This window comes from Triticum aestivum, chromosome 2D (genome assembly GCF_018294505.1).
Source record: "Triticum aestivum cultivar Chinese Spring chromosome 2D, IWGSC CS RefSeq v2.1, whole genome shotgun sequence".
NCBI classification, from domain to species: domain Eukaryota; kingdom Viridiplantae; phylum Streptophyta; class Magnoliopsida; order Poales; family Poaceae; genus Triticum; species Triticum aestivum.
In genome coordinates this window covers 43,035,483-43,063,073 of record NC_057799.1, presented here as the reverse complement: position 1 = coordinate 43,063,073, position 27,591 = coordinate 43,035,483, and the positions used below count along the sequence as shown (strand labels likewise).

Here is a 27,591-nt window from a genome sequence, read left to right as displayed (position 1 = left end):
AATTAATTAGAGCATCTCCAAAAGCCGCGCCAAAAGGCACGTGCGAGATGTTTTCGCGCGCTCCAGCGGTGGCGGGAAACTAGCGCGCGGGGGAATCGTTTGCGCGCGCGCGAGAAAAGGCGGCAGCTCGCGCGCTATTTTTGGCGCACCATTTCCGGCGCGCCTTTAAATTGCGGCGCTCGCCACGCTACTATTCCACACTCTCTATCTCTTCCGCTGCCACGCGCGCCTCCACCGCTTCCTCGTTGCTTCCTCGCGGCTCCAGCGCCCCGCCACCGACGCGCCATCATGCCGCCGAGGAGCGTCGGGCTACCGCGGCGTCCACCAGCGCCCCAACGGCTGGTACTACTCCGAGATCCGGTCCGGCGACGTCCGGCTCGCCCTCGGCACCTTCGAGACGGCGCACGAGGCCGCCCGCGCGTACGACGCGGCGGCGTGGCGCCTAGGCAGGCCGCGCCCGCAGATGAACTTCCAGGACGTCTACACGCTCCAGCAGGCGCTGGACGTCGCCCCTCCGCCTCGTCTTATCACGGCACAAGACCGTGCAGAGCATGCTGAGAGGCAGCGCCGCCTCCTCATCGCCGAGGAGGACGAGCGGGCCATGGCGGAGTGGCGCCGGCGCCACCCGGAGGACGTCGCCGACGAGTAAGCCTACTGGGCGGAGCAGACGGCAAAGCGCCACGCGGAACGGTTGGACAGGCGTCGGCGGAAAGCCCTGGCGTTATCGCAGTGCGAGATCATTGAAAATGGTGGGCAGTTGATCTTTTCGGCTAATGATCCTCGTTGGGACGACATGTGTCTCGATACCTCGGAGGTTGTAGTTGCATTGCACTACCTAGTAGTTTATGTCGTTGGACCGTAGTTTTATCTATCTATGCTGTGAAACTATGTAAAGTATCTATGTATCGTCGTTTTTATCTATGAATTTTTATTTTTTTAGTATCGTTTTAAAAATATGTACGCAATGTTCGGCTGCAAGAGCTACGCGCGTGCGCTGCATTTTAGCGTGGCTACTGAAGCTACGCGCCAAATTTTAGCGCGGCTGCTGGAGCCAGCGCTGCCCGCCGCGCTTTTCCAGACGATGGGCGTACTGCAAACTGCTTTTTAGCGCGCCGCGCGTTGGGCGACTGTTGGAGATGCTCTTAGTAAGTACAGTTCATGCATGCCGCCGAGCACGTACTACCCTCCAACAGCATCTCAATCGGTTTGACTTCATCGTCTCAGGCCGACGACGTTCCTGGAGGTGGTGACGCCGCCGTCGACGACGAGGTTGTGCCCGGAGATGTACCCCGACTCGTCGCTGGCCAGGAACAGCGCCGCCTCCGCGATGTCTCCCGCTCTCAGCGTCGGGCCCTTGAGCGTCGCCAAGCCCCGCACCATCTCCTCCGCCTTCTCCACCTCCTCCGCGCTCACCGGCGCCGCCGCGCCCCCTTCTTCGTCCTCGCCATGGTGGCCGTGGCGCCACGCGTTCACCAGCATTGGCGTGGCCACGCCGAAGGGGGACACGCAGTTCACGCGGATGCCGTGCTCTCCAACCTCGCAGGCCACGTTCTTGGTCAGCCCCATTATCGTGTGCTTCGACGCCGTGTACGCGTGCGGGCCCATCCCACCGAGCACGCCGGCCACGCTCGCCACGGACACGATGCTCCCGCCTCTAGCGCCGCCGCAGTGCTGCAGCATGGCCCACGCCGCGTGCTTCATGCCGAGCGCCGCACCCAGCGTGTTAGCGTAGGACCCGGTCGAACTCGTCGGCGTCCAGGGACGCGATGCCGCCGCTCCTGGCACCGATGCCCGCGCCCGCTGGAGGGGCCTGCCGGCCCAGCACGCCGGCGTTGTTGCAGAGGACGTCCAGCTGCCCGTGCTGCGCCACGCAGCATCCGACGGCGCGCTCCACGTCGGCCTCCACCGACACGTCGCAGTGCACGTAGCTGCAGAGGGCGCCGCCCAGCGCGGCCACCAGAGCCTCCCCGGCCGCGTCATCGATGTCGGCGATCACCACGCGTGCGCCTTGATGGACGAACGTGCGCACGATCGCCTCCCCGATCCCGCGCGCCCCGCCGGTGACGATGGCCACCTTCCCCTCCGTTGACGCTTAAAAATGGCATGATCGCAAAGAGTGACTTGAGTCTATAATGGGATGAGGTTAAAATTATGAGTTCATGTCACCATTTGACGGCCCTCTTCAAGATGATCGAAATAAATATGAAGATGGACCAAAACGGAGCTCAAGTGTAAAGGATATGACAATTTCGGAGATACCTGTGTTAACATCAGATTAGAAAATAGCATGAAACCTAATTAAGATCACCTCGGATGAAAAAGTCATCACAGAAAAGTTTTTCGCCTCGTCGAAGCGGACGATTTTGATATAAAAATCGTCTTAATCCGAGGTCTTATGCAAAAGTTACAGCCAAAACTGTGCGCTGCAGCACTGCATGGCCGGATCATCCGGACCGGGGTCCAGATCATCCGGCCGGGGGACGAAAAATTGAACCAAACAACAGAAGCTAAAAGTTGAAGCCGGATGGTCTGGGTCAAGTCCCGGATGATCCGAGTAAAGGCTGGACAATCCGGGAAATCGTCCGGACGTCCGGACACGTTTTTCTGCTGCAGACTTTAGAAAACGGCCCGAAACATCCTCAAGATGGCCTCAGATCGAAAAGTGTTCAACATGAAAGCTGTGCGTTTCGTCGAGTCGATCGGTTTTGATGTAAAAGTCGTCCAAATCCGAGGTCGTATTTGGATTCTAGAGCCAAAACAGTGAGTTGTTGTCATAAAACTAGGCTAGGCTGGATCATCCGGGCCTAGAGCCGGACATCCGGGCCGGAGGTCGTGAGAAGTTCGAATTTGGATAGATTTTGATGATTTGGATGACAAGGCAAGGCCTTTTTTTGTACGGGAAGTCCATCCGCCTCTTATATAGATAGGAGGTGACGACCGATTGAACGACACACAATCGAACAATCATCTACCACCTTTTTATCTTTTATCTTCTCCCTTGTTCTTCTTCTTCCTCGTTCTTCGTTTGTTCTTCTTTTGCAGGGCGGCGAACCTCGAGGCCGTAGGAGCGGTCAGGCCGACCTAGGGCAGCCCATAGCCATCGCGTGCCCTAACGGGGTCCCTCCCAGGCGTTTGGGGTTTCGGGTGTACAAAAGCGCCCGCCGGATTGTCTTGCGTACCGCGCTTCCGGCGGGTCTCCTTCGACGTGAGCTGCGGTGCATCACCCCGGCATCGAGGGTACACGGTGACGTGTTCGTGTGCGAACACACTTTTGGCGACTCCGCTGGGAAACGATGCTTTGTATGGTCTCCGGCCCGTTCTTGCTACGAAGAGATCGTCATCAAGAAGTTGTGATCTACGAAGGTAATATGAATACCCAATTCTCCTTTGTAGATGCAAATAATTCATATGTTGTTGCTAGATCGCTTAATGAGCATAATGTATCGGCTAGCCCTAATTTCATCAATCATGCATCTAATTACGTGCATGGGCCGATGCAAAATAGTCTTCATGCTTCAAATTCTTATGATTTTAGCAACATACAACATATGTATCCTAACTCTTATGCATCGGCAAGCCCACAAATCCATATGCCGATGAACAACATGATGAGTTTAGGTAATCAATTTGAAACACCTCATATTAAAATTTCCAATAGCATGCAACATAGTGTTTCATCTTTGTATTCATCGGCAAATAACTTGCAGTGTGTTAATCCAAACATGCCGGTGGATAGGGGAATTGGCCATGTTACTACTAGTTATTCGGCCAATTACCCTCAAACATCATATGCTACACCTAATGCTACTAAGTTTTTGTCACCATACGCAGCTATTGATGTCCATAATTCGGCTCCGCACCTTCATGGTCATGGCCGAATAAGTGAAACTTCTGCAGGAGCACAAATGCCTTCACCTACTACCGTGGTATATCATGTCCCCCCTACACAATTATAGAATTTCGGCAACATCTCATTGCCGAAAGAGTCTAAAAGCATCAAGGGGCTAAAAATATCCAGACTAGGTGGTTGAGAACAAGCTTACATTCTCTTGGGATTTGTGCAACTCCATTCGACAGGAACTAATAGAAGGCGGGAAGCCTCGTGATTTTGCTGCAGTAAAAGCTAGAGTTGTGCAAATGATGCATTCGTCCAGTGTTGTGCCATCCAGTGCACCCCCTAAACAATTGCAAAGTTTCGGCACCTCATTGCCGAAAAAGTCTGAAAGTATTGGGGGGGGCAATCTCATGAGGAGTGGATGGAAATTGAGATGAAAAAGTTTAAAGCTCGCAAAGCTGAGATGTGGGCTAAAATTAGACAAGAGCGAGAAGCCTTGCAAATTCAAAAAGATAAAGTTATTGATTCAGGTAACATAGAAAATTCGGTTATTGGAAAAACCGAATCAAGTAATATATATTCTGAGTCCATCAAATCCAAAGAGGCAAGCATTATTGAGAAAGGGCATGGAAAGCATAGCAAGGTAGTCATGCTTGATTTTTCTGAAGTTAATGGAACATACTTCCTGCCCTATGAGTTTCGTGCCATAGAAATTGACAAACTTCAAGGACAAGAGCAAGTAGCCGGACAAAGTTCGGTTGACAAAGATCTTCAAATTTATGATGCACGAAATCAAGAAGAAAATTGTGACATGGTGTTGGGAAGCCATCCAAAAGCAAAGCACAATATTATTCATGCCATGCAACCATCATGCTCTCCCAACATATTTGAAGAGGTATGTCTAGCCAGTAATTTACCTATTTTCAGATTTGGTCACAACTTTATTGTTGATGCATCTATTAGAAAAATTCTCATAAGTAATTTTCAAAGACCAATGAAGAAGGACAATTTACTTGTTAGCAATAAAATTGTTACTAAGCATATCGGTCAATATATTGTACCATTCAAAGAGACCGATAGTGACTTATTACTGCAGCCAAAGCTTTTCCCATTGCTTTACTTAAAGTTCATATCTAATTGGGTAGCTTTGCTTGCTTCATACTTGGCTTACGCATGGTCTCAATTAAGACATGTATGTTCTAACTACTTTGATTTCAGAAATTTAAAGCCAAGGTTAAAATCTTTTGACAAAACCGATGCTAGTATAGTTTCTTATTTAAAGACATCGGAAAACGAATGCGAAAGAGAATTCATAGCCGAGTGGGAAGGTACCAAATCTGAACCATTCATTTGCTTAACTCCAAAGCCGTTCTCACAACAAGATCGGCTAGAAAACAAAAGGTATACCTTCGATTCAAACATGTGTGACCAAATCTTTGATTTTTTATTGAAAAATAGTTACATTAGAATTCTTGATCACCATGTCAAGCCATCTATCCAAGGACGAATTTATTGTAAGTTGCATGATTCGTTCAAGCATAGTTTTGAGGATTGCAACATGTTTCGTCAAATAGTTAAATCGGCCATTGATAAAGAACGATTAAAATTTGTTGAGACACCAACAGATGACGAGTCTATTCCAATTGGTCCTGATGGGAAAATGTTTTTGCATCGGCTGCTTCAAGCCGATCCATTTAAAGAGAAGGTAAAAACTACAAGTGATGGGATCGAGCTTTCAAGTAATCAAGTTGTTGAAGAGCACAATGAACATAATCTTGAGGGCGAGAATTCCATTGAAGCTACAATGAAGATGCCAAGGACTGGGGGGCAGCAAGGTAATCCAATGATCGATGAAAGCAAACCAAAAGAAAACAAAGGCCAAAATAAGCGCAAGTGTAAGAGATCAAAAATCACCTTCGCTGAACTCTTGGACAAATATCAAAAGAAGAGTGAAGAGAAGAATGCTTATCGGCTAAATCATGCAAAGAAACCAAGATCACCCCCAAGGCGCAAATATGAGGATCGGTATTGGCAAAGTGATAATTTTAATGCAACATATTCATATCCTTATTGTGGGCCGCCAATGCCAATGCCGTGGATGCCTCCTTATGCTCATGTAGATTCATATCCATCATGGGACAAGTATGATACAAGGGCACATTCTCCATCTTATTTTAAACAATCTCACCAATATTGTGTAGCTCCGAGAAGATCAACATTTGAACAATCACATCTTAAAGACCGTTTCAATCATAAGGAATCGGTCCAGAGCTCAAGGAAGAAGAAAGAGGTGGTAAAGTAAGTTTACCGCGTGAAAAGAGATGGTCGTAAGTGTGCTATTTCAGATTTGATATCAAATAACAAAGAGCCAATTAAAGTGTTGACATTGGCTACAAAAGGCAAAGAAGTGAAGCAATCAATTGATAAAAATCAGAGTGCCAAATCTGAAGAAAAGAGGTTGAGGGTGCACAAGGCCCAAAACGAGTTGCCATTGGTTGAAACAAAATCACAGCCGACATGCCCACTCGGCTTATCGTATTGGCAAACGAAGGAATTACAAAATCTTAGTGCACAAGAGCTGAGAAAGAAGAACATGGCATGGGTTCCCAAGAGGATAATTCTAAACAAAAATGATGTGCATGCTTCTATTGCAACAAGTATAAAAGTGAAGAAAGAGAAGAATGGAAGCAACAAACAATTAAGCCGAAGGCATGCATCACAACATCAAAATCTTCGGTTAGCACATCATCCATTTTCTTCAACCATGCCATTGATGCCTTTGACATGGAATTCATCCCTAGGTATGATCAATTACCCTCCATGGATTTATTTTGATCCATGGATGCAACATAATTTTCTATATCATGAGAGGGTATTATCAAATCACTATACATTTGGTTAGTTACATTTTTGTTGCTAAGACAAAGGGGCTGAAATATTTTATTGCTATTTTATTTGTTTATTTCAGCTATACATACTTTGGTGGGTGAATTCTACACGGACCTCATGGTAATGGCCGATATTTATCTATCGCCTTAAGAATATGTCAAAGCATGGCCGGTGTAGTATCCTAACATCGTCCTTAGTTCAATTGGAGATCAAAACAAGGCGCATGTTCATTGATATTAACCTTGTCTTTCTAGTACTATGGAGATTATTTCCGATGGTTAAATTCATAACAATGGCCACAGTGTCAGTGTTGTTCATATATCTCCATATGGTGTTATTTTGTGAAGCCTCATGCCACTTAAAATATTTTTGCACAATAATCAAAGCTAAATATGAAATTTTATTCGGTTTGTAGCTTTTGGTTGCTATAGGTGCTATACAGATTGAGGCTTTCGGTGATTCGTTATGTCACATCCCTAGTTCTGGTATGACCTAGACTAGATAGTCATGTGTGCATCATCTCTAAATTTCATTTAAACTTGAAATGGGGATCTGTGAAACCCTCAGAATCATTTCTGGAAATGACCCAAATAAAAATTGCTCCAAAAGGGTCCAAGAAAATGTTCATGTTGCTCTCTGAAAATATTGGACAGAGATAAAAATCAAACCAATATTTTTAGGAGCTCATAAATATTTATTTTGGGCATTTGGAATTAATGCAGTAATTATTTGCTTTGGATATATATTGTTATATATATAAAATATTGTCCAAAAATTATGCCATTTGTTGAGGAGTTCTGGAATAATACCACTAGCTCCTACAAAAATTGGCATAAGAAAATAAAATGATTTAGTATTCTACTAAATCAGAACAAATGTCAGAAAAATAGAAAATAAACAAAAAAGGGGAAAACCCTTACCTGAGCTTACCTGTGCTCACCCGAGGCCTGGCCTGGCCCAGCAGCCCAGCAGGCCGGCCCAGCCGACTGGCACTGCCAGTCGTCGTCTTCACCGTGCCAGGAGGACGCCGAGCACGCGCTCGCCGCACGCGGCCACGCGCCCAGCCAGCTCCTGCCTCCCAGCTTGCTCCGCGACCCTCTACAACGCCGCCACGCAACCCCCCGGCTCCCCTCGCTCTCTCCCGTGCCCAATCTCTCTTCCCCCTCGCTCTCTCTCTCACGGCCGAGCGCTGCCGTCGCCACCGTCCACCGTTGCCGTAGCCACCGCCTCCCCCTCGCCTCTCCGACACGCGCAGGAGCTCCGCCTCCTCGCTCTGAAGCTCTCCGCCGAGCCACGCAAGCCGGAACGCCCCGTGGAGCCGTCGCCGCCGCCATCTTCGCCTCCGGCCGCCGTGGATCCCCCATCGCCGCCCCGCCGACTCCAGCCCTTCCCCGAGCTCTCCAACGACGCCCGCCGATCCGCTGTGAGCCCCCGCGTCGGTTTCCCCTCCTCTCCTGCCTCCCCGTGCTCTGTAGCCCGCAGCCGCTCGAGCCCGAGCTCCGGCCGCCGCCGCGAGCTCTGCTTCGGCGAGCTCCGGCCACCCTGCGTCCTCCCGTCGCCTCCGCTGGATGCGGACGAGCCCGGGCTACGCCCCGGTGCTCTCAGCCGCCGCCCCCGTGCACCGCAGCGCTGCGCCCGCCCTTGGCCGTGCTCCGGCCGCCGCCGCGAGCTCTGCTCCGGCGAGCCCCGGCACACCCACGGTCTCCCGCGTTTCCCAAGGGATGCGCGCGAGCCAGGGCTCCTCGGAGATGGTCTCCGCGGCCCTTTTGGTCGTCGGAGACGCGATCCCGAGCCCCTCCGCCGCGTTCGGCCTCGCCGGCGACTAAACGCCGGTGGGGTTTGACCCCTTTGACCTCGCCGGCCGGAGAGGTAGGTCCGGCTCGTCAGGTGATTAGCTTAAGCTAATCACCACCTAACCTAACCCCCTGACGCTGACAGTGGGCCCCGGAGCCCCTAATCTTTTATTTTAGGCTTAAACTAACCCCTGTTTAACCTTGTGACACTGACGTGTGGACCCCACACGTCAGGTTTGACCTGGTCAGCCATGTTTGACTCGCTGACGTCATGCCACTGTCATGCTAACGCAGTTATTCATTTTCTGGTTTAAAATAAATCAGGAAACTCCAGAAAATGATATAAACTTCTAAAAATCATAGAAATTCAACCGTAGCTCAGATTGAAATAATTTATATATGAAAAATTATCAGAAAAATGCAATCTATCCATCTGTACTAGTTTCATGCATGACAAACCAACTTATACCTAATGTATAAGTGAAAACATATAAATGGCATATATAAGGACTTAAATTAGAGTTGCATTTGAACCTTTGGTTCAAATGGATCTCTTCCAAGTTGAATGCCAAATGCATTGGCTCAAAATACATCACATAGTCATGCCATATTCATGCATCATACTGTTGCATATGATTGTGTTTTGACTGTCGACACCGTTCCCTCTCGATAGGTCCTGCTCCGGAGAGTGTTCCAGAGTACCTATCTGAGGAGCAGTGCCACCCTGTTGATCTACCAGGCAAGCAAACCCCCTTTGTTCATTCCGATACAATCCTACTCTCTCGCTCCTGCTCTCTTTTACTGCATTAGGACAACAACGATTCAACTGCTACTTTATGCTGCGGTAGCTGAACCCATTCCTCCGCATGACCTATCATTGCCACAGTAACTAGTTGAAACCCACTAGCATGTGTAGGAGTTGAATGAGCCTTGTTGTGTTCCTACCATGCCATGCCTGCTATTGCTTAGAGTTGTGTCAGGTCCGATTCATTGGGAATGAATTGGAGTGTTACGAGATGTTCTGGTGCCGAGAGTTAAGCGTGTGAAAACGATTTGGTAAAGGTAGCGGTGAGAGGCCATGTAGGAGTACATGGTGGGTTGTCTCATTGGGACCGTCCTTAAGAACCGAGTTCTGTGTAAGTTGTCCAATGACTAGCTACTACCACACATTGGGCTCCGGGCGCTCCAAGCTCTCTCGACTTATTAACCGCCTTGATCTCTGTCCAGGAGTTGCAAATAGTTTCTGGTGTTTGTAGGTAGTGCTATTTTTCTACCGAGTGGCACCCGGCAGGGTGGGCTTGGGACAGACTAGGCACAAGTGGCACGGTGTACCAAGCGTAGATCCATCCGGCGAGGTGGGCTTGGGAACCCTGCGCACATCGTTTGGGGCCGTGAGCGACACCCCGGCCGGATCTCCTTGCGGATGGAACCCGAATAGGCGATAAACCTGGACTAGAGTCTTGTGTGGTTAGTCAGGTCGTGGCCGACACCCTCGCCAGGCTTCCGCTTGAAGGTTGCCGAGGTACATGACGTGTACATGGCGGTAAGTGGCGAGAGCGTGTGTGACGCAGTACACCCCTGCAGGGTTATCATGATCTATTCGAATAGCCGTGTCCTCGGTTATGGACTTCTTGGATGCTTACGTGGTACATAGACAACTTGAAGTGGATACTCTAAAATGCTCAAGATAAGTGTGAGTGCTATGGATGGCTTCTCGTAGTGAGACGGGAATGAATCCATAGTGGTGTATTGAGGTGGTGATTAGTGGACTCGTGTGCGCCTTCTTACCTCAAAGAAGTTTCTCGTAGTCGTAGAACAGGATAGCCACTGAGTCAAAGCTGGCTTGCTGCAACTAAACCCCACACTACCTTCTTGATACAAATACATGTAAGATAGGATCTGATGTAAGTCTTGCTGAGTACCTTTGTACTCATGTTGCTTTGTTTATGTTTTGCAGCGGAGACTTCAGTCTTACTAGTAGTCTCCGCTTGGACTTCGACGAGTAGCTTGTACCTCAGCTACGATCTTGTACCCTTGGGAGGGTCTTGTAGATAGTCAGGCTTCTCAGCCTTTTTCTTTTGTAGTTGTCTGTACTCAGACATGTAATGCTTCCGTTGCTTGTATGCTCTGAATGATGGGTCATGTGACCCCTGTTTGTACTTAATGCTATGTGGCTCTTCTGGGCCTTTTATCTATATGAGTTTGCGTTATGTTGTGATGCCATGTTGTACAGCACATACTTGCATGTTATGCGTACGTGTAACGTGTATTGCTATGTGTGGGATCCGACAATCTAGTTGTTTATCCTTGGCAGCCTCTCTTATGGGGAAATGTAGTCTAGTGCCTCCTTGAGCCATAGTAGTCCGCTACAGCCCGGTTCACCGGAGTCCTGCTAGCCCAGCACTACTGCTCTGGACACTTGACTGGCCGGCATGTGTTTCATTTCGTTCCTGTGTCTGTCCCTTCGGGGAAATGTCACGCGGTGACATCCGGAGTCCTGCCTAGCCTGCTACAGCCCGGGTTCCCGGAGTCCTGTTAGCCCAGTGCTACAGCCCGGATTCACACGCTGCTGACCGACACGCTCGATGTTGATTCATGTATGCCTGTTCCCATACGTTAGCGCCGCTTTGGGTTCACGACTAGCCATGTCGGCCCGGGTTCTCTGTCATATGGATGCTAGCGACATTGTCATATACGTGAGCCAAAAGACGCAAACGGTCCCGGGCCATGGTAAGGAGACACCCGTGGGAATACCGTGCGTGAGGCCGCAAAGTGATATGAGGTGTTACATGCTAGATCGGTGTGACTTAGAATCGGGGTCCTGACAGCCTTGGTATCAGACCCTGACTGCCTGTAGGATTTCCAAGCCAACCTGGTCGAAGTTGAGTCTAGTAATTCTTTAGTTATATAAGGGAACTGATTGTGGAAGGAACGTAAGGCTCTTTTACTCCTTTTACCTCATGCCTTCTGATCTGACTCATCCTATCTTTCCTACGGGGTTAAGGAACTAGGCTTTCTCTTCCGTCTATCAGGATCACGTGTTACTACTCCGTAGTCTCTTAGGATTGGTTGATCAGAGTCATATCCCAGTTTGAGTACCTCCAGTGTAGCCTGTTTAGTAATATCTCAGAACCTTGAGTGACGATGTTGAGTATGGTGCTACCCCGCTTTTTGCAGAATGTCCCATTTTGAGCATTTTACTGCCGTTATGCTGCCAGATTTGTCCTAGGAGTTTGAGAGATACTAAATTTTCTTATGCTACATGTTGCATCCTATAGTTGTTGTTGACCTCGTCCTTGGTTCCGCTTCTCAGGATGTCGTCAGTTAACCGAAGTTCTGTTGCTCGTTGCCTGAACCACGGAGGTGGTAGGGATGAGGAGGATCCTCCCGACCAGCCTTCGTTGGTAGAGGTTATGTTAGAGATGGAGAGGAACAAGCATGAGTCTAACCGCTTGTTAGCACGTATCGAGGAGAACACCGCACCCCAGTGCAAAGAGTCAGCGACCATCTATGATTTCATTGGTTTGAAACCACCTACCTTCCATCATTCCATTGAACCACTCGATGCAGATGACTGGCTCCATAGTATCACACACAAGCTGCGTTCTGCGAACGTAGCTGAAGGTGGCAAGGTCACTTATGCTGCATATCACCTGGAAGGTCCTGCTAGTCTTTGGTGGCAGAACTATGAGGCTATGCTTCCAGTTGGCCACATACCGACCTGGAGAGATTTCACTGAGGCTTTTCGCGAGCATCACATTCCTCAGGCGCTCATTGACCGCAAGAGAGAAGAGTTCTGTAGTTTCACCCAGGGTCAGATGGCTGTTGATGCTTACAGTAGAGAGTTTGAGAACCTCGCCCGCTATGCTGCAGAAGAAGTGTCCACGGACGCTAAGAAGCAGGCTAGGTTCCGGAAGGGTCTCAACCCCAAGTTGCGTCATGATCTCCACCTGCACCATTGCAATACATTCCAGGCTCTTGTGAACAAGGCCATTAATGCGGAGACAGCTCAGCTCACCTACGAGGAGTCTCGTCAGCACACCCGTGAATTGGGTTCTTCCTCCGGTTCTAGTTCTCAGAAGCGCCGGATTTGGATTCCGAACTCTGCTCTTCCACCCGGTTATACCCCGAGACCATCTTATGTGGCGCCTCACCCAGTCCAGCAGTATGCTCCACCCAGGCCTATTGGTGGACCGCCTGCCAACGCGGGTCCACGTCCTACCTCCAAGATTTGCTACAAGTGCGGAGAGCCAGGCCACACCGCCCGTATTTGCACTCAGACCCGTGTTGCTCCACCCCAGCCCGAGAAGTCTGTTGGCCGTGGTAAGCCATCACGCAAGATGATCAGTACCAAGTCAGCTCCCACTGAATGTGGACGTGTGCATCACGTCTCAGCTAAAGACGCTCAGGATGATCCAGATGTCGTTCTTGGTACACTCCTTGTAAACTGTCATCCCGCTTCGGTTCTATTCGATACTGGGGCGTCTCATTCCTTCATATCCGAAAGTTATGCCCGCTTGCACGACATATCATTTTGTGATATGCCCTCCCCACTACTCATTCAAACTCCTGGATCCAAATGGCAAACCTCTAGTGTAAGCCATGGTAATGAAATCCTTGTTGACAGACTTGTATTCCTTGCATCACTCATAGCCCTCAAGTCTTCAGATATTAACATCATCTTGGGTATGGACTGGATGAAAGCTCATTATGCCAAGATTGACTGTTACACCAGGTCTGTTCAGCTCACCCACCCATCCGGCAAGTTAGTCACTGTCTCCACCAGAGTTGCAAAGCGTCAACTCTATTCTCTTAATGCCAGTCCTCTTCCAGACCTTGAAGATATCCCGGTAGTCCGTGACTTTCCGGATGTCTTTCCAGAGGAACTGCCAGGTATTCCACCTGACAGGGATGTAGAGTTTGTCATAGATCTTATCCCAGGAACCGCCCCAATCTCTAGGAGACCTTACAAGATGGCACCCTTAGAGCTAGCCGAGCTTAAGAAACAACTCGATGAATCCTTGCAAAAGGGTTTCATCCGTCCTAGTTCTTCTCCCTGGGCTTGCCCCGTCCTCTTCGTTAAGAAGAAGGATGGTACGGACCGGATGATTGTAGATTATCGTCCCGTTAATTTGGTCACGATAAAGAACAAGTATCCGCTCCCCAGGATCAACGACCTGTATGATCAACTCGCTGGATCCTCAGTCTTTTCGAAGATGGATTTGAGGTTAGGCTACCACCAAATCAAGATTAGAAATGGGGACATTCCTAAGACGGCTTTTGTCACTCGTTATGGCCAGTACGAGTACACCGTCATGTCCTTTGGTCTAACCAATGCTCCAGCTACCTTCTCCCGCTTGATGAACTCGATCTTCATGGAGTACTTAGACAAGTTCGTCGTGGTTTACCTCGATGATATCCTTATCTACTCGAAGAACGAGGAAGAGCATGCCGAACATCTCAGACTTGTGTTAGAAAAACTCAGAGAGCACCGCCTTTATGCCAAGTTCTCCAAGTGCGAATTTTGGTTGCCAGAAGTGACCTACCTAGGCCACGTGATCTCTGGTAAGGGCATTGCTGTCAATCCTGAGAGAGTTCAGGCCGTTCTTGATTGGACTCCACCTGAAACAGTTAAACAAGTTAGGAGTTTCCTTGGTCTAGCCAGTTATTGTCGCCGCTTTGTTGAAAACTTCTCCAAAGTAGCCAAACCCCTCACGGAACTTCTCAAGAAAGATAAAAAGTTTGAGTGGTCCCCACAGTGTGAGTACAGCTTTCAGGAACTGAAAAGACGCCTGACTTCTGCTCCCATACTGGTGCCACCGGATTTCACTAAAGACTTTGTTATCTACTGCGACGCCTCACGACAGGGACTAGGCTGCATCCTTATGCAGGATCGTCATGTGATTGCCTATGCATCTCGACAGTTGCATCCACATGAGGAGAACTATCCTACACATGATCTAGAGCTCGCAGCCGTAGTCTATGCTCTTAAGACATGGCGACATTACCTTCTTGGTAAACGTTGCGAGATTTACACCGATCACCAGAGTCTCAAGTATATCTTCACCCAACCAGATTTGAACCTTAGGCAAAGACGTTGGTTGGAGTTGATCTCAGATTACGACTTAGGGATTACCTACACCCCAGGCAAGGGCAATGTCATGGCTGATGCGCTAAGTCGTAAGTCCTATTGCAACAATCTTATGTTGCAGCAGGGCCAACCACTTCTCCATGAGGAATTATGTAAGCTTAACCTTCACATTGCTCCTCAAGGATTCCTTTCTACCTTGGTGGCAAAGCCTACTCTTGTGGATCATATCATAGAAGCCCAGAAGCATGATACGGGGATTACCCGGATCAAGAGAAACATTGCCAAGGGTATTGCTGGTAGTTTCTCTATAGATGATCGAGGTGTTGTTCTCTTCGAGAACCGTCTGGTGGTTCCCAAGAAGCAACATCTCCGGCAATTGATCCTTAAGGAGGCGCATGAATCCCCTCTCACGATTCATCCCGGTAGTACTAAGATGTATCAGGACCTACGCCAGAGGTTCTGGTGGACTAGGATGAAGAGAGAAATTGCTGAGTTCATAGCTAACTGTGACGTTTGTCGTCGCGTTAAGGCAAAGCATCAAAGGCCTGCTGGCACCCTTCAACCTTTAGCCATTCCTGAGTGGAAATGGGATAAAGTTGGTATGGACTTCATCACCGGCTTTCCCAGGACCAAGAAAGGGAATAACGCTATCTTCGTAGTCATTGATCGTCTTTCCAAAGTGGCTCACTTCCTACCTGTTCGAGAGAGTATCACTGCTAGTCAGCTCGCTGACTTATATATTTCTCGAATAGTGTCACTTCATGGTGTTCCACTAGAGATCAATTCAGACCGTGGTAGTCTCTTCACTTCTCATTTCTGGGAGAGTTTCCAAACCGCCATGGGCACCCATCTTTCCTTCAGTACCGCTTTCCACCCTCAATCAAGTGGTCAGGTGGAAAGGGTCAACCAAATTCTCGAAGACATGCTTAGAGCTTGCGTTATCTCATTCGGTATGGATTGGGAGAAATGCCTACCTTTCACCGAGTTTGCTTATAACAATAGCTATCAATCCAGTCTTAAGAAAGCTCCTTTCGAGATTCTGTATGGACGAAGATGTCGAACACCTTTGAACTGGTCAGAAACCGGTGAAAGACAATTCTTTGGACCGGACATGATCCAGGAAGCAGAAGAGCAAGTTCGCATCATTCATGAGAATTTGAAAACAGCCCAGTCTCATCAAAAGAGCCAGTATGACCGTCGTCATAAGGAAGTGGCTTATGAAGTTGGCGACAAGGCTTACCTTCGGGTTACTCCCCTAAAGGGTACCCATCGATTCGGTATCAAGGGCAAGTTGGCTCCTCGTTACATTGGTCCTTTTCGCATTCTCGGTAAACGAGGAGAGGTTGCCTACCAGTTGGAACTACCCCCACATCTTTCTCGAGTCCATGATGTCTTCCACGTCTCTCAACTCAGGCGTTGCTTCTCGGATCCCATCCGCGGGGTGGACCATGAAACGCTTGATCTCCAAGATAACCTCACATATCGAGAGTACCCTATTCGCATTCTTGACCAAGCAGAGCGTGTCACCCGACGTCAGAACATCAAGTTTCTCAAGGTTCAGTGGTCTCATCATTCCGAGAGAGAAGCTACTTGGGAGCGAGAAGATCGTCTTCGACTGGAGTACCCCACCCTCTTTCCGTCGACCCCTGAATCTCGGGACGAGATTCTTTCAAGTGGGGGCGAGTTGTCACATCCCTAGTTCTGGTATGACCTAGACTAGCTAGTCATGTGTGCATCATGTCTAAATTTCATTTAAACTTGAAATGGGGATCTGTGAAACCCTCAGAATCATTTCTGGAAATGACCCAAATAAAAAATTGCTCCAAAAGGGTCCAAGAAAATGTTCATGTTGCTCTCTAAAAATATTGGACAGAGATAAAAATCAAACCAATATTTTTAGGAGCTCATAAATATTTATTTTGGGCATTTGGAATTAATGCAGTAATTATTTGCTTTGGATATATATTGTTATATATATAAAATATTGTTCAAAAATTATGCCATTTGTTGAGGAGTTCTGGAATAATACCACTAGCTCCTACAAAAATTGGCATAAGGAAATAAAATGATTTAGTATTCTACTAAATCAGAACAAATGTCAGAAAAATAGAAAATAAACCAAAAAGGGGAAAACCCTTACCTGAGCTTACCTGTGCTCACCCGAGGCCTGGCCTGGCCCAGCAGCCCAGCAGGCCGGCCCAGCCGACTGGCACTGCCAGTCGTCGTCTTCACCGTGCCAGGAGGACGCCGAGCACGCGCTCGCCGCACGCGGCCACGCGCCCAGCCAGCTCCTGCCTCCCAGCTTGCTCCGCGACCCTCTACAACGCCGCCACGCAACCCCCCGGCTCCCCTCGCTCTCTCCCGTGCCCAATCTCTCTTCCCCCTCGCTCTCTCTCTCACGGCCGAGCGCTGCCGTCGCCACCGTCCACCGTTGCCGTAGCCACCGCCTCCCCCTCGCCTCTCTGACACGCACAGGAGCTCCGCCTCCTCGCTCCGAAGCTCTCCGCCGAGCCACGCAAGCCGGAACGCCCTGTGGAGCCGTCGCCGCCGCCATCTTCGCCTCCGGCCGCCGTGGATCCCCATCGTCGCCCCGCCGACTCCAGGCCTTCCCTGAGCTCTCCAACGACGCCCGCCGATCCGCTGTGAGCCCCCACGTCGGTTTCCCCTCCTCTCCTGCCTCCCCGTGCTCTGTAGCCCGCAGCCGCTCGAGCCCGAGCTCCGGCCGCCGCCGCGAGCTCTGCTTCGGCGAGCTTCGGCCATCCTGCGTCCTCCCGTCGCCTCCGCTGGATGCGGACGAGCCCGGGCTACGCCCCGGTGCTCTCAGCCGCCGCCCCCGTGCACCGCAGCGCTGCGCCCGCCCTTGGCCGTGCTCCGGCCGCCGCCGCGAGCTCTGCTCCGGCGAGCCCCGGCACACCCACGGTCTTCCGCGTGTCCCAAGGGATGCGCGCGAGCCAGGGCTCCTCGGAGATGGTCTCCGCGGCCCTTTTGGTCGTCGGAGACGCGATCCCGAGCCCCTCCGCCGTGTTCGGCCTCGCCGGCGACTAAACGCCGGTGGGGTTTGACCCCTTTGACCTCGCCGGCCGGACAGGTAGGTCCGGCTCGTCAGGTGATTAGCTTAAGCTAATCACCACCTAACCTAACCCCCTGACGCTGACAGTGGGCCCCGGAGCCCCTAATCTTTTATTTTAGGCTTAAACTAACCCCTGTTTAACCTTGTGACACTGACGTGTGGACCCCACACGTCAGGTTTGACCTGGTCAGCCACGTTTGATTCGCTGACGTCATGCCACTGTCATGCTGACGCAGTTATTCATTTTCTGGTTTAAAATAAATCAGGAAACTCCAGAAAATGATATAAACTTCTAAAAATCATAGAAATTCAACCGTAGCTCAGATTGAAATAATTTATATATGAAAAATTATCAGAAAAATGCAATCTATCCATCTGTACTAGTTTCATGCATGACAAACCAACTTATACCTACTGTATAAGTGAAAACATATAAATGGCATATATAAGGACTTAAATTAGAGTTGCATTTGAACCTTTGGTTCAAATGGATCTCTTCCAAGTTGAATGCCAAATGCATTGGCTCAAAATACATCACATATTCATGCCATATTCATGCATCATATTGTTGCATATGATTGTGTTTTGACTGTCGACACCGTTCCCTCTCGATAGGTCCTGCTCCGGAGAGTGTTCCAGAGTACCTGTCTGAGTAGCAGTGCCACCCTGTTGATCTACCAGGCAAGCAAACCCCCTTTGTTCATTCCGATAAAATCCTACTCTCTCGCTCCTGCTCTCTTTTACTGCATTAGGACAACAACGATTCAACTGCTACTTTATGCTGCGGTAGCTGAACCCATTCCTCTGCATGACCTGTCATTGCCACAATAACTAGTTGAAACCCACTAGCATGTGTAGGAGTTGAATGAGCCTTGTTGTGTTCCTACCATGCCATGCCTGCTATTGCTTAGAGTTGTGTCAGGTCCGATTCATTGGGAATGAATTGGAGTGTTACGAGATGTTCTGGTGCCGAGAGTTAAGCGTGTGAAAACGATTTGGTAAAGGTAGCGGTGAGAGGCCATGTAGGAGTACATGGTGGGTTGTCTCATTGGGACCGTCCTTAAGAACCGAGTTCTGTGTAAGTTGTCCAATGACTAGCTACTACCACACATTGGGCTCCGGGCGCTCCAAGCTCTCTCGACTTATTAACTGCCTTGATCTCTGTCCAGGAGTTGCAAATAGTTTCTGGTGTTTGTAGGTAGTGCTATTTTTCTACCGAGTGGCACCCGGCAGGGTGGGCTTGGGACAGACTAGGCACAAGTGGCACGGTGTACCAAGCGTAGATCCATCCGGCGAGGTGGGCTTGGGAACCCTGCGCACATCGTTTGGGGCCGTGAGCGACACCCCGGCCGGATCTCCTTGCGGATGGAACCCGAATAGGCGATAAACCTGGACTAGAGTCTTGTGTGGTTAGTCAGGTCGTGGCCGACACCCTCGCCAGGCTTCCGCTTGAAGGTTCCCGAGGTACATGACGTGTACATGGCGGTAAGTGGCGAGAGCGTGTGTGACGCAGTACACCCCTGCAGGGTTATCATGATCTATTCGAATAGCCGTGTCCTCGGTTATGGACTTCTTGGATGCTTACGTGGTACATAGACAACTTGAAGTGGATACTCTAAAATGCTCAAGATAAGTGTGAGTTCTATGGATGGCTTCTCGTAGTGAGACGGGAATGAATCCATAGTGGTGTATTGAGGTGGTGATTAGTGGACTCGTGTGCGCCTTCTTACCTCAAAGAAGTTTCTCGTAGTCGTAGAACAGGATAGCCACTGAGTCAAAGCTGGCTTGCTGCAACTAAACCCCACACTACCTTCTTGATACAAATACATGTAAGATAGGATCTGATGTAAGTCTTGCTGAGTACCTTTGTACTCATGTTGCTTTGTTTATGTTTTGCAGCGGAGACTTCAGTCTTACTAGTAGCTCCGCTTGGACTTCGACGAGTAGCTTGTACCTCAGCTACGATCTTGTACCCTTGGGAGGGTCTTGTAGATAGTCAGGCTTCTCAGCCTTTTTCTTTTGTAGATGTCTGTACTCAGACATGTAATGCTTCCGTTGCTTGTATGCTCTGAATGATGGGTCATGTGACCCCTGTTTGTATTTAATGCTATGTGGCTCTTCTGGGCCTTTTATCTATATGAGTTTGCGTTATGTTGTGATGCCATGTTGTACAGCACATACTTGCATGTTATGCGTACGTGTAACGTGTATTGCTATGTGTGGGATCCGACAATCTAGTTGTTTATCCTTGGCAGCCTCTCTTATGGGGAAATGTAGTCTAGTGCCTCCTTGAGCCATAGTAGTCCGCTACAGCCCGGTTCACCGGAGTCCTGCTAGCCCAGCACTACTGCTCTGGACATTTGACTGGCCGGCATGTGTTTCATTTCGTTCCCGTGTCTGTCCCTTCGGGGAAATGTCACGCGGTGACATCCGGAGTCCTGCCTAGCCTGCTACAGCCCTGGTTCCCGGAGTCCTGTTAGCCCAGTGCTACAGCCCGGATTCACACGCTGCTGACCGACACGCTCGATGTTGATTCATGTATGCCTGTTCCCATACGTTAGCGCCGCTTTGGGTTCACGACTAGCCATGTCGGCCCGGGTTCTCTGTCATATGGATGCTAGCGACATTGTCATATACGTGAGCCAAAAGACGCAAACGGTCCCGGGCCATGGTAAGGCGACACCCGTGGGAATACCGTGCGTGAGGCCGCAAAGTGATATGAGGTGTTACATGCTAGATCGGTGTGACTTAGAATCGGGGTCCCGACACGTTATGAGTAGTGCAACAAATATCCAAGGGTTATCAATGTTTTGACGAATCACTTATAGTTTATCTTGAGGTATGTTTAGCTTTAAAATTGTTCATATTTCTAGACATGACAATTCGAAAGAGTTGGCACAGCAAGCATCCGGCTACTATGTTAATCATGATGTGTTGCATTTCTATCAATAGCCGATGCTTAGTCTCGTCTACATAGGTAAGGCCGAACAGAAGTCCACTACTTCGGCCACTAATATTTTTTTATGCAGGTAAAACTGAGGATTGGAGAAAGTTTATTGTTGATTATCTGCAAAGTACTTACAAAAGGGTGAACAATATGGTTCGGAGGATGACCTTGAGATACATATCTATGAAACTTTATCATCGAATTGTTAATGAAGTTGAAAAGGTTTCACCCAAATTTGCATCAAGGATTCAAACAAATAATGGCTGATATATATTTATCGCCCTATGCACATGCAAAGTGGCCGATGGAGTGTTGACATCGTCCTTAGAACCAACACGGTACAAGTTATTTTTCGGCACGCTACCTTTGCCGAAAAACAGGGAGAGCATGTGTTGACGCTAAAAAATGGCATGAACGCAAAGAGTGACTTGAGTCTATAATGGGATGAGGTTAAAATTATGAGTTCATGTCACCATTTGATGGCCCTCTTCAAGATGATTGAAATAAATATGAATATGGAGCAAAACGGAGCTCAAGTGCAAAGGATATGACAATTTCGAAGATACCCGTGTTAACATCAGATTAGAAAATAGCATCAAACCTAATTAATATGACCTCGGGTGAAAAAGTCTTCAACAGCAAACTTCTTCGTCTCGTTGAACGGACGATTTTGATATAAGAATCGTCTTAATCCAAGGTCGTATGCAAAAGTTACAGCCAAAATTGTGTGCTGCAGCACTGCATGGCCGGATTATCCGGACCGGGTCCAGATCATCCGGCCGGAAGCCGAAAAATTGAACCAAACAACAGAAGATAAAAGTTGAAGCCGGATGATCTGGGTCAAGTCCCGGATGATCCGAGTAAAGGCCAGACACAATATGGGAAATCGTCCGGACGTCCGGGTAAGTTTTTCTGCTGCAGACTTTAGAAAACGGTCCGAAACACCCTCAAGGTGGCCTAAGATCGAAAAGTGTTCAACATGAAAGTTGTGCGTCTCGTCGAGTCGATTGATTTTGATGTAAAAATAGTCAAAATCCGAGGTCGTATTTGGATTCTAGAGCCAAAACAGTGAGCTGTTGTCATAAAACTGGGCTAGGCCGGATCATCCGGGCCTAGAGCCGAACATCCGGGCCGGAGGTCGTGAGAAGTCCGAATTTGGCTAGATTTTGATGATTTGGACGACAAGGCAAGGCCTTTTCTTGTACGGAAAGTCCATCCGCATCTTATATAGATAGGAGGTGACGGCCGATTGAACGACACACAATCAAACAATCATCTACCACTTTTTTATCCTTTATCTTCTCCCTTGTTCTTTTTCTTCCTCGTTCTTCGTTCGTTCTTCTTTTGCAGGGCGGCGAACCTCGAGGCCCTAGGACGGTCAGGCCGACCTAGGGCAGCCCATAGCCGCCGCGCGCCCTAACGGGATCCCTCCCGGACATGTGGGGTTTCGGGTGTACAAAAGCGCCCGCCGGATTGTCTTGCGTACCGCGCTTCTGGCGGGTCTCCTTCGACGTGAGCTGCGGTGCATCACCCCCGGCATCAAGGGTACACGGTGACGTGTTCGTGTACGAACACCCTCCAGGCTCCTGTGCTGCTGCTGCACCGGCACGGCGGCAGCAGCGGCATTGTTGTTGGTGGTGGCGCCGAGTGCGATGCTGCCGGCTTGGGGGACCTTCTCGGCGGCCATGAAGTCGAGAGCAGTCATGGCTGGCTAACAAGGGCGGTGCGGGTGATGATGTGTGAGACTTTCTTCAGTTGCAGCTATGGATGGACGGACGGAGTGGGACGAGATCGAGCGGCATGCAGCATCCGACGCCGCGCTCCACGTCGGCCTCCACAGACACGTCGCAGTGCACGTAGCTGCAGCAGGCGCCGCCCAGCGCGTCCGCGAGCGCCTCACCCGCCGCGTCGTCGATGCCGGGGGGTGGCGGCGGTCAGCAGGACTACAGCCTGCACGAGAGCGCCGGGGGTGGCGCGGCGGGGGCGGCCAGCAGGAGCGCCAAACGAGCTTTCCCGGCGGCTACGAGCGCTCGTCATTCCAGGCGGGCAGCAGGAGCTCACGTGACGACTTGAGGGCGACGGTCAGAACGAGAAGATGGTCAGGAAAAAGAAGGGGAAAGGGCCAGTAAAGCCAAAGGGTATAGGTAAATTTCTTGAATTTTAGTGTCATTTTGAGATAATGGTTTGATAATACAATGAAGTGGCAGTCATTTTATGTGATGAATAACAGATTTAAAGAGATATTTTGAGGTAGTTGGTGGTCACAGCAGCTCTAATCCAAGTACACGGGAAAGTGGCAATGATAGGGGCCAATCCATTCATCAAAATCAAGTGAATACCGTGGAAATGGAGAATGCAAATTCCGCGCCCTCTGAACAAGTGGAATACGAGATCCCAGATTTCATGGAAGCCATAGTCGAGGGGAATGTTGAAGTTCTAGGAGATGAAGGTATAACCGTTTTTTCTAGATTACATAAAGGATGATCCGGGACTTCGCATTTCACCTGATGGATTTAGCCCCAATATCAGAGAGGATGTTAGATTTTCTTGCACAGAGATGGGTCCAACTCAACCAATTTGTCCAACAAATAAAGACGAAAGATGCTTTCGAGCAGCATGGTATAAGGATTTTGAATGGTTGGAATATAGTATTTCCAAGAAAAAAGCTTATTGGCACTATTGTTTTCTCCAAATTGAGGTATGACAATTGGAAAAATACAGTCGCAGCATTCCGTAAGCATATCAGTGGGGCAACTAGAATCCACAAAATGTCAAAGACAACATATGAAGATTTCAAAAATCAAAGGGCAGATTTGAAAACTAAAGTAATAACTTACAACAAAGAGTCACTAGTCAAGTATGAAACTCGTGTGGATACATCATTGGGCATTAAAGCTTACCGGTATGTTTTAGGTTGTTCTTCTATTTAAAATATGTTTGCATTTTCATTGTACTTGGTTATTCTATTTAGAATCATATGAAAATATTGTCGTTCACTGTTGGTACATTATCTATGTTGGTTTTGCATCAATTTTTTTGGCTTAAGAGTTCGCCCTACCTTAAAAAAGTTTCGTCCTTCGTCACTGGCCACGTGGACGGCCTGGAGCGGACAACCTCGGGGCAGCGGTGGACCGCGGGCCGTGGCACTAGGACCTGAAGAGACAGCGCAGCGGCAGCACGCGGGTAAGTTTAGACGTGGAGAGATCCTTGGGGCGGCGACATCTGCGATCCGAAATGATGATGAAGCTGCAACTCGTTGCTTGATCGATGGAGGGGCACGTACTCAACAACGTTCGCGGTACCGAATCGTGGACGCTCGGATGATTAATCCGATTACGCGTGAAATCAAAGTGTCCGCTCAGCCACCCAGTGTGATGTAGCCGGACATGACACGTAGCTAGGCCATCTGGTACATGCGCAACATCTAGGTGCAACCAGACTAGCACAGGTGCCATGAGCACCTACACGCAATCAGGCCAGCACGTGGTGCCATGCAGATGCATGAGCGGCCATGGCTCAAGCCGGGCTAGCGCTGCACTTGCGCACACAACGTGCTGCAACCAACACGCGCGCATGACGTGAGATTGAGCCATGGGCGACGCGGTGCGGGCCAACGTAGGAGCGCGGCGGCAGGTGTCGGCCAGGCTGTTGTTGGAGTAGATGGCGCACGTTGAAGATGAAGAATGGCGGCTAGCGACCAAATGGATCTTAGATTGGGAAACAAAAAAAATGTCGATCAATGCGACCAGCGAGAGAGAGAAAAATTCGGATCAAAGGATCGGGAAAAAGACTCTCTAGCCAGGCGATCAACTGGATCGGCGGATAAACCCTACGTATGGGCGACGCGGCCCCCAGTGGTGATCATGGAGACCGATCACCACGGGGTGGCGCGGGGCAGAAGTGGCGGGCGGCGGCTAGGGTTTGGATCGGTTAAGCTGATATCATGTAGAAGGAATAGAGAGAGATTGGTGGAATCAATGTTTATTACTTGAGCCTCGTGGGCATATATATAGGAATACATGATCTCTTGAAGTAAAGACAAGATGAAATACTTCCTAGTCTATTCTATGTTTATAATCTAATCACGATACTCAACACTGAGAAGACGACATTGCACACCCCGTTAGCAACCAGTAGCCACCGGTTCTTCTGCGCTGTAGTAGGGCTTCAAATCCGAGGAAGACCCACCAAGATCGAGAACCACTGCAGACCAGTCATCTGTCTTCGAGCACCACCTTGCTCCCAGTGGCGGAGCTAGCGCAGGATGCCAGGGGGCAGAATAGAGAATACGAAGCTTTGGGGGGAGTTTCTTCAGTAATTTTCCTATGGCTGGGGGGGGGGGGGGCAGCCGCCCCCTCAGGTTTGCATGTAGTTCCGCCGGTGTTGCTGTGCTCTTATTCAACGTTGCCGGCGTCGTTGCCGGTGGAGGCGCCGCCACCGGTGGAGAGCAGCTGGGGCCAGTGGGCTGGTCTTCAGGTGGAGGACTCTACCTTGGACAACGTGCTCGCTGAGGACAAGCGTCAGCACGAGCATGGCTGCTGTCCTGGTATCCTTGTTTGCCAAGTGATTGTGACCGCCTCTCGGTTTGGAGATCTCCTCGGCTTGATGCGTGTGCTTTTATAGGCACGACCGAGGGAGACTGAAAAGTTTAGTGAGCCTTAATGATATTAGTACACAAGAAAAAAAATCAAGGTAAAATCTGAGACGCTTCGTACTGGATGGGCAATGATGTGACGGTCGACACGGTAGTTGGCTCCTACGTTATTGGGTTGCCAGTTGTTGCAAGCCGAAGCTTGTTCTTCCTAATTCGACGAAGGATGAACTGTCGCAACCGATGGTTGCGCATACGAGTGAGGCGTTTTGGCTCTCGGCCTCCATGAAGGCCTCTTTAAAAAAAAACTTTTCAGTTTCAAAAAAATATGTTTTTTTACAAGTAAACAAGGATGGTATGCATATGTGTGTAAAATTTCAGGATGAAATATATTGAAATGTGATATGTATAAAAAGACAAATTCAGGGCGTGGGAGAATGAATAGTATCATGTGTTAAATAGCTCCAGATTTATCTATTTTGCACAGTCCTCACTTCAAGTATTTCGTCCTGAAAATTTACACATTTGGGTATTATGCCTCTATGTATATCTATATTTTTTTTCAGATTTTTTTGAAATGTAAAAATATGAAATTTGATGAAATTTGAATTTTTCAAAAAACAACCTCATTGGAGCTCAGCCACCAAAAGGGATTTTCGCAGCATATACATGCATACATACATGGGAGGAACAAGCTTAGGCTTGCAATAACTGGCAGACCAATAAGGTATGAAGTTGCTCCCCCTGGTGCAGGAAGCTACACACGGCCGCGCCTATTCCACCTTGATACAATGCCATGCGCTATCGCCGCTAGTCCAACACCTCCATACTTCGCGTGCTTGTTTGCAGTGAGCGTCACAAGGTGCACCCCTACTCCTTTCGCCTTTGATGGAAGGGTGGTGCCGCCATGGCCGATTGTCGGAGGCAATAAGAGATAGAGCTTTTTGTCGTAGGTTTTGAGTCGCCTCCGGAGTCACCCGCAAAAGCAAAAGTAGATGTTGCATTCGTATTGAAGTAGTAGATAGTAAATTAATTAAGAAGAAAAGATGGTGAGAGGACAGGTTGGCAGAAAATACTAGGCCACGCAGCCCAAACAACATGTGCCTTTTTTATGTCCAACTTTTGTATTTGCTAGAATCTTTCCCTCTCGGTAGGGTTTCTTCCTCTCGGAGGCGTCCGTAGCCGCCGTTGAGATTAGTTTTTCCCTCCCGCCGATCTGACTCCGAGGAGCACCTAGGGCTTCGCACAGGGCTGGGCCCATAGTGGTGCCAAATGTGCGGCCCGCACAGGGCCCATAATTTCAGGGGGCCCCAATTTTTTTTATATAGGCCTAGTAATTCTGGAAAAAATGCGTACCAGCTGCGGCACTAGGCCGCTAGGCGCCGGTGCTGGGCCTGAGTCGAGGCCATCGAGTGCTGGACCTCGTCCGCTCGTCGCTTGACTGGATCGATCTTTCCAAAGAAAAAAAAAGGAAACTGCTCTCTAGGGATGGAAATGGGATCGTGGGTCTAAAAAAAGATCGCCATACCAGTCAATCGGGATCGCCTTGATCGGGAAACCAACAGGCCAACAATTGTCCCGTCGGTGCCGCTACAGAGTCAGGAGACGAAAAAAAGAGACGAGATCGTCTCGTCGGTCGTCGCCTTTGCCTCATCAGAGCGATCGGATTCTGGCCAATGTCGTTGCCTTCCTAACTTCCTCTCCTAATTTTTAGACTCTTTGTCTCGTCGGATCAATCCATGACCGGCTGACCAACTCCAGCCTCCAGGTGCTTAGCGAATCCTCCAGTTCCTACTCCTAAATTCTAATTCTTAATTTCCTAATTAACTTTCGGCAAGGATCGTTACTTTATTAGAGATTGGCTCTTACCTCCTTTGTGAAAGATCACAGTATAGTAGTTCAACCGGACATGACCCAAAACTAGGTGAGTTAGACGATTCATCTAATTGTAAAACATTGACATTATATTATTTACATTATAAATTTTTCCTGTGAGATATATATACACATTATAATTGCCCATTAGTTTTCCCGGCAAATTTTTTTTGCTCGTTAGTTCATTTTTTTAGCGAGATAGGGCCCCATTTTTGTTTCGCACAGGGCCCCTAATTTTGCCGGCCCGGCCCTGGCTTCGCGTCCTAGGTCGTCCCTCCCTTGGCAGGCGGCTCGGTGTAGGGCTCCACTATTTTTCATCGCCCGACGGTTCTCTCATCTTCGGGCAAGGTTTTGACAGATGGCGGTGAAAGTTGGGAGTGGGTCGGCGATGGCCGGCGACTCCTCTTCGGTGTCGGAGGTAGAGAGGATGATGGCAGAGCTAGGGCTCTCTGAGGATGACATGGATGATGTCGTGGTTGACGAGGAAGCTATCCCTCAAG

The 27,591-nt window shown here is 49.1% G+C and overlaps 1 pseudogene; it reads right to left on the bottom strand.

The window, feature by feature from the left end:
* Positions 1-1,212: 1,212 nt before the first annotated feature.
* On the bottom strand, positions 1,213-22,330 carry LOC123055617 (sex determination protein tasselseed-2-like; annotated as a pseudogene).
* Between the last annotated feature and the right edge of the window lie 5,261 nt (positions 22,331-27,591).